This window comes from Triticum urartu, chromosome 4A (assembly GCF_056163025.1).
Source record: "Triticum urartu cultivar PI428250 chromosome 4A, HENAU_Tu73, whole genome shotgun sequence".
Taxonomy (NCBI): Eukaryota; Viridiplantae; Streptophyta; class Magnoliopsida; order Poales; family Poaceae; genus Triticum; species Triticum urartu.
In genome coordinates this window covers 549,858,136-549,866,141 of record NC_141876.1, presented here as the reverse complement: position 1 = coordinate 549,866,141, position 8,006 = coordinate 549,858,136, and the positions used below count along the sequence as shown (strand labels likewise).

Here is an 8,006-nt window from a genome sequence, read left to right as displayed (position 1 = left end):
CATAGATAAAGCCTCAAGGGCTAAACACCAAATAAAATGTCACAGTGGAAATCTTCGTCGATAACTTGGACCCATGCCATCTGCCTTAACCCTACAGGCATTTTGACTGGGAAAGCGTCCTAGTTTGCATGTTCGTCACCGAAGAACTCTTCTTAAAATTCGTGTTCTTCTATGCCTGGCCAATGAATACTTTTGAATGTACTCGCAAGCAACCCATGATTGAAACAGAATAATATGCAAGGCTTTATTACTAAGTCGGCATTTTTGCGGAAAGCTAGTTTTTCTTATGCAAGTATGATCAATATTGCTTAGGAATCATGTATGCATATGCAACAAGTATTAGCAAGTTACAGACATCAACATCGAGAAAGAGTTATAGACAACCCAGTCTCAGGCTCATCGTGACTTCCTCATGAATTTCATCACAATATTTCTCGACCCACACTTTTGTAAAATCCGGACATAGTTTAAGAAGCACTACCCAACTGTCCTAGATCGTGGACATGGCTGTTCGAATAGCTTTACACTCTATAGAGGTTGGCACACTTTACCCACAAGATAAGGGAACTTTCCTGTCATCCATGACCCGCGGTACCTTAAGTACCCGGGGTAAGCACTCGATCACTACCTTTCTCTAGCCATGACTAACATAGAGTCCACTCGATTTGCACCATCCACTGTGCCAACCATTCTCACAAATTTAACTCTGTCTACGAGCCACGCTCCCAGACTCACCACATAACCCATGCACGTGGGTACTAACGGTGTGTCTAGTGCCATGTAAAAACAGTCATGGCCGCCTATCCAAGCACGACCCCATCTCGAGAGTGACAACGCCACTCCCGCCACTAGTAATGCGGGCTCCATTCTAGCATGAACTAGGTAATCAATAATGCCCCGTACCATACAAGGGTAGTGTGGTTGCACATGTTCGGTTGGGAAGGTCGACAACTCTTAAATCTAATCCGTTTTCAAAAACAACACACTCCACTTGCCTCGGTACACCACTTCTTCACCAAGTAGTCACCTAGCTCATCATCTCCCAAGGGCATTAGTGTCACCCACTGGGGTTTTCGAAAGTATTTGTCAAACTACACTTGTTTCTTTCCATGCATAACCCTGCCCCAATTTGTGTAGCCAAAGCTTCTACAAGCATCTATCTACTTCCCATAAACATAACTCTAAGAAAGCATAGAGTCATGAACAATGCAAGTATCAATGGAAACATGCAAACGGAGGCAATCCTATAAAGGTTGCCACCACCAAGATATCATGCATTCGGTGCAACCGGAAAATGCAAGTGTGATAAAAGGGGTCATCATGGTCAAAGGGTTGCTTGCTTGGCTCAGCAAAGTCTTCAAATCTTCTGGTCCTTCTCCAAGCACTCCATCTACTTCATCAACTATCGTTGAAATCAATCACAACAAGCAACTCAACAAGGAAGAAAATAAGAGTGCTCTTAAAAACAGGAATTCCACTTTTCTAGGACACCTCTGGTTATATGAAAAATAACTAAAGTGGTTCTACTGGATTTGGATCAACAAGGATTTTGAACATTTCAATTTGGTGGAATCAAGGGAAAATGAATCTGCAAGGAGTCTACAAAAATGTCTTTTTGTAAAATGAAAAAAGGCACTCATTAAACAAGGCATGATTTTAGAAACATTTAAAATTGGTTTCACTAGATTTGGAGTTGAAATAAATAACATATGGATTTTTAAAGTTGACTTATGTGAATAAATGACATAGTCAATAGATCCAGTGGAAACTATGCATAGTAAAAATGTTCACTATAGCCTATTAAATAGAGCAGGATTTTAGGAGAGTCTAGGATTTTCAATCATCAAATTTGGAACTCATTTGAATTCTCTAGAGATTTGAATAAAAGAAAAAGGAAAAAAGATTATACCTAAATGGGCCAAATTGGAGCGGCGGCAGCACGCATTAGGCGCGACTTAGTGGCGAGCTGCAACTGGGCTGACCCAGCTGCTCAGCCGCGCGCGGGGCTGCCGACATCGAAGGCGTACTCAAGGTAATGCGTTTTCTCCGAGTGTAGATGGCCACTAGCTGAGCCAGTCTCCACTTAAACAGGGCGAGGCCCACCCGTCAGCGACTCAGCCTCACTGGTCGGCCGACAGGCAGGGCCCGCTGGCAGGCTTGTCTCCCACCTCCCGCTCGAACAAAGCAGATGCAGGGGAGGCGTTGACGGCGACCTCCGGCGCTACCGGCCACCGTTTCCAGCTATCCGGACACCGGCGTGCTCGCGGAGATGAGCCACATCCACTTGGGTACCGCATGCTTTCTGGGGAGGGTCGTAGTGGCGACGGCTTGGACAACCGCAGAGAAGGTCGTTGGCCGCCATTGGCCACGTGCACACGGCATCCTAGGGGAAGAATGGAGGCGATAAGGGTCATCGTGGTGGCGATGTGAGGGTACTGGAGTGTCTAGAGGGAGTCTTGAGTTGTAACGTGAGTACTGTACATGAGCATGTGTGTGTATGAGATGTGTTTCCGTTGTAACCATAGGGCCAGGTCTCCAGGTACTTAGCTAACCCACCGGCGCCTGATCGCCCACTTCCCTGCATGTAGGGATCGTGGCCTCTCCGTGTATATGTACTGGCTCACTCGAGGAATACAGCAGGGCAACTCATTCCTCCATTCCTCTTGGTAATCAGAGCTCTAGGTCTTTTTCTCCCCATGTCGACCCACCCTCTGGCTCCCCCGCCCTCGACTGACACCGGCGATGCCGGTGATGGCCACCTCTCGACCGACGAGACCGCCGACACTGTAGCCGCTGCTGGTGCGCGCCCGCGCGCGGTCCTTACTCCTGACTCCTCATCCTCCGGCGGCCTACCCCTCGCTCCCATCCCACCCAACCCACCCCCACCACAGATCCCTCTCTCCGTGCCTGTCGTCGCCGCACCTCCTGGTGGTCTTCCCGCTAGCATAACCCACATCGTCGACTTCAAGCTAGCGCTAGATGGCTCCAACTTTGCCCGGTGGAGGAACTACCTCAACCTCATCCTCGCCAGGCACCATGCCGAGGCGCACATCCAGGCCGGCGCCGCTGCGCGCCTCTCCGATCCGCTATGGCGCGATGATGACAACATGATCGTGCTCTGGTTCTACTCCACGGTCGTCGGCGATCTCCTCGACGTCGTTGCCTCGGCCGGCTCCACCGCCTACACCATCTGGACGCGCCTTCACGAGTATTTCCTCGAGAATGAGGCTGAGCTCTCCATGCATCTCGGGCAAGAATTCCGGGCGGCCGGCGCGGTGACCGCTCCATCAATGACTACTGCCGCCATCTCCAGGGTCTCGCCACCGCCCTTGCCGACGTCCGGGAGCCGGTCACCGACCGCACTCTGACCCTCCAGATGCTGGATGGCCTTGAGAAGAAGTTCGAGCTCCAGTCTGCCATCCTTCAGTCCACGGTGCCGCTGCCGACCTTCGCGCAGGCTCACTCTCGCCTCGTGCTCGCCGAGCTCGCCCTCGACAAGTGGGCGCGCGCGGAGGGTGCTCAGGTCCTCGCCGTCCATGATGACCGCGGCGGCGGCCACGGCGAGTGCGCGGATCGTGGCGACCGTGGCGATCGTGGTGGTCTGCCCGGCGGCGGTGGTGGTGCTCCTGACGCTGCTGGTGGTCGCGGTGCTCAGCCCGGCGGTGGCAACCACGCTGGCGGGCGCGGTGGTGGACGAGGTTGTGGCCGCGGACGCGGTCGCGAGACGTTCCTGGAGGCGGCGGACGCGGCTCCCAGCAGCCGTGGCTGGGGTACTTTGCTCCTATGGGGCTGCCCTTCCCACCCCCGCGTGCGCCCTGGGTCCCTCCCAACTCGGGTGGGGTACTCGGCCCTCGGCCTGGCACGTCGCACCATGCCTATCCGGTGCTGCTTCTGCCCGCTCCACTCCCATCCGCGCCACCGGCCCACTCACTACTAGGGAAAACCTTATACACAGAAATTTAGCAACAGCGCGGGTTAAAAAAGGGCGCTAGTGCTAGATAGCAGTAGCGGTTCAGAATAAACCATGCTGCAGATACGATCCTAGCAGTAGCGCATGTGCCCATAAAAGCGCTACTACTAATATTCCCATTGCTGGAATGATGGGCTACGCATAGCAGTAGCGGCCTTGCAGGGAGCGCGCTACCGCTAGGGCATGAGTAGCAGCGCGTTTCCCTGTAACAGCACTACTGCTAATGGAAATAAAATAAAATGAAAAACAAATAGAAAAGTAAATGAAAATGAAAGAAACAGAAAAAGGAGAAAGAAAAAAATAAAATGTAAAGCAAAATAAATGAAAAAGCGAAAAAACAGAGAAAGGCTTAGTTGTAGCGTGTGTTAGTAAGAGGCGTTGTAGCTAACGCAGCTACAGCGCGTTTCCAGGACCCCCGCTATAGAAACAGAAAAGGAAATAAAAAAGAGAGAAAATTACATATGTATAGCAGTAGCGCGTTTTGGAAAAAGCGCTATAGCAACCTTAGCTATAGCGCGTTCTGCGAAACGCGCTACCGCTAGTTTTGACTTAACCAAAAAACCGTCCCCCCCCGACCACCACTTGCCCCCCAAATCTCTCGACCCACCCCGCCGCCGTCTCCCCGATTCGCCGTCGCCCCACTTCGCCACCGTCTCCTGCCGACGTCGTCGCCCCCGGAGCCACCAGAGCCGTGCGCCGTCGACGCCACCGGAGCCGCCCCCAATGCCACGGAGCCGCGTGGCCTCATCAACGCCACCGGAGCCGCCCCCAACGCCACGGAGCCGCGCGGCCTCATCAACGCCACCGGAGCCACCGTCGACGCCACCGGATCCTCCCTCGCCACAACTGCCTCCCTCGCCGTCACTGGAGACGCCCCTGCCTCCCTCGCCACCACTGCCTCCCTCGCCACCACTGCCTCCCTCGCCACCACCGGAGCCATCCTCCGTAAGCCCCCACCCCTCCTCTCTCTCTCATGCATAGGTTAGCTAGTTTAATTATGTTAATTATCTAGGTTAGGGCAAAATTTTAGTTAGGGCTTTGAGAGAGAAGTAGTTAGGTTAACTAGTTTAATTAGGTTAATTACCTAGGTTAGTGCAAAAATTTAGTTAGGGCTTTGACAGAGAACTAGTCAAGTTAGCTAGTTTAATTAGGTTAATTATCTAGGTTATTTAGGCAAGTTTTATTTTAAAGATGATCCCTTCCTAGACTTTTATTGTTTATTATATCTTTTCATTGAAGTGGTCATGTTGTTTGTGCCCAAGTGGCTTTGTTGTTTGAATGAAGCTGAGTGGCCTATATATGTTTTGCCAGAATGTTGATTCATTTCCGTTCTGGCAAATTTCAGGTTCTCAATTTGTCCACTTTTTAGCAAAGGTCATGCCGAAATTTTCCGTGAATTTCGGCATGACTTGTGCTACAAACTAGGACATATCGAGTGCCCGGGATTTTCCGCACCAGGAAGGAGTCAACGTTCCTACAAAACATAGGCCTTTTGTATGTCATTATTCATTTTATTAGGTCTAGAATTAATTTACTAGATTTAATCGTAGGAAACATGGCTAGCAACGATGAAGGAGAGGGTTCTGGTGATTGCGACGACGTCTACTGGGTGGCAGACGAATTTTTTAGCCTTGCCGACGATCAACCGGTGGCATCGGGGACTGAGACCGACACGTAGACCGGTGCTGAGACTGAGACCGGCGCTGAGACTCAGACCGGCATCGAGACCGGCGCTGAGACTGAGACCGGTGCTGAGACTGAGACCGGCGCTGAGACTCAGACCGACATCGAGACCAGCGCTGAGACTGAGACCGGTGCTGCCTCAGGGAGCGGAGCCGGTGTAGAACAGAAAGCAAAGAGGCAACGGCTTCCTAACAAACTCAAGACTACTAGACTGGTGGTCACGGAGGTGGACGACGACAATTTTGAGCCAAAGGCGCCCGAGGAAGCGCGTCGATGCTACGGCAATCAAATAGGCTGCATCGTACGGACAAGCGCCACCATAAACGATGAGAAACTACCGAAGATAGAAAATATGAGGAGCTCCCTCCTAAAGAAGTTTCACCAGATATTCTTGTTCCCGGGCCGGAATGAGAAGGATTATGAAGATCCAGATGAGGACCCGGCAATGAAGAAGATAAACAAACACGCCATGACCAAGTTTAGCAACGCGTTGGCCGCCTGGAAAAATCGAGTGAAAGCAAAGATCATCGACAAGAAGGAACCCTACTCCGAGATTGTAAAGGATAATCCGACAATCACAGAAGAGCAGTTTCAAATATTCAAGGAGGCTTGCGAGGTCGAAGCTGCCAAAAAAAGTCTCAGTACATGAAGGGGCTTCAAGAGAGGAACATTGGGAGCCACCACCTCGGAAGCCGTGGTTACGGTGGAAAGAGGTCCAAATGGGCCAAGGAGGACGCGGAAGCCGCGAGTCTTGGCATCCCAGACCCCTTGGCGGATTTCACCGTCCCGCGGGAGCGTGACGTCCTCAGGGCCCGGCACCGTTGGGACCCAGTGAACAAGGTTTATGAGACAACACCAGTCATTATGGAGTTCATGAGACTGCTGGTAATTTTAGTTTCTGATCAATTCGACTGCACACGTTAGTCATATTTGTAAACGATCCTTGTGCCTTTTGCAGAGAGAGCAGCACCGGATTGCGGCCGAAAGCGACTCGCCGTCTAAGGCATTGGCGAGGCCCAAGTGGGACACTCCATTCAACCAGGCGTTGAACATATTGAAACGACAACCGGTGGATACTCGACCTTCGTATGGACGCGTGCACGGTGTCGGAGACGGCGCCACGTGGAAGAAGTACTACCGTGAGACCACGGAGGAGAGAAAGGAAAGACGGAGGTTAACTGAAGAAAACATCGACAAGAAGGTTGAGATTGCGGTTGAGAAGAAATCATCTCAAACAGTCGCAACAGCGGTAGCTGCCGCAAAACAGGTGGTTGCAGATTTGTCTACTTCCTTGGTGACGGGCATTATCACTTGGACAAGGCAAAATCCAGAAAAAAAATGCAGAGGACTTTCCCCTTGCCGACTTCTTGGGGAGCAGCTCGACTAGCGTTGCACCAGCACCTGCTCCCGCACCGGCTCCCGCATCGGACGTGCTCAGTGGTGCTTCATCTTTGGCTGAGCTCGACGCCCTCACGGTATCTGTTACACCGGCCCCCTTCAATATAAATGTATAATCTCCCGTTTTCGTTGCCTTTCGGATGTCTCACGTCGCAGACTTTTCTTTGCAGGCTGACGAAACCCCGTGCACCATATTGTACACCATCGGCGACCAGAAGGTGGACGTGGGGAAGGTGACGATAATGAAGCCGAAGGAACCATTGTTCCACAGCCGGCCGATCCCCCCGAATGTCTTCAAGGTTTCCATGGCCAGTGTCAAACCGGGCCACGAGAATTTGCGTCCTCCAATACTAGCGGGGGATGACGACGAGACACCATGGCGGCTTGGTGATTGTTGCAATGGGTGGGTGCTGTTGTGGCCAAAGAGTCTGCTTCGTCTAGGGGCGGCTGGGAGCACACCCACGAGCACACAGCCTCAGCAAGGTATGAACATCAACACCCCACCTACCCAATTAGCGTCGGGTGTCGGGTTGGGTGATAGCAGACAGGGTAAGGAGGAGGCTCCATTAGTCGCTGATGACGTCGCCATGGATGAGGATGAGGACGACGATGGTGCTGAACAGTATGTCTATACTGGCGCCTCCTCAGGGTTTGAGCGTCATGAGTCAGTGCCTGAATTGCCGTCTCAACGTATTATGGACGACCTTCCGGTAGTAAAGAAGTCTAGGAAGAGAGCGAGGAAAGGCAAAAAAGCCGATTCTATGATCCAGCCGCCTCAGCAGCCTCGGCTTCAGGACCGTATAGATATCCCCGATGCGGATAAATGGCATATCCCCGGTCAACCAATCCTACCTGCAACAGCGCTACAGGCCAGATTCGGCGATCTAAGCAGACTTCATGACGATGTGTTGCGGGTAGAGAAAGGCCTCATCGCCTCGAAAGATCCAGGATACCC

General features: G+C 51.9%; 1 pseudogene; it reads left to right on the top strand.

Annotated features, from left to right (window-relative positions):
* The first annotated feature begins 2,696 nt into the window (after window positions 1–2,696).
* LOC147976557 (uncharacterized) lies at window positions 2,697–3,963 on the top strand (annotated as a pseudogene).
* Window positions 3,964–8,006: the final 4,043 nt, after the last annotated feature.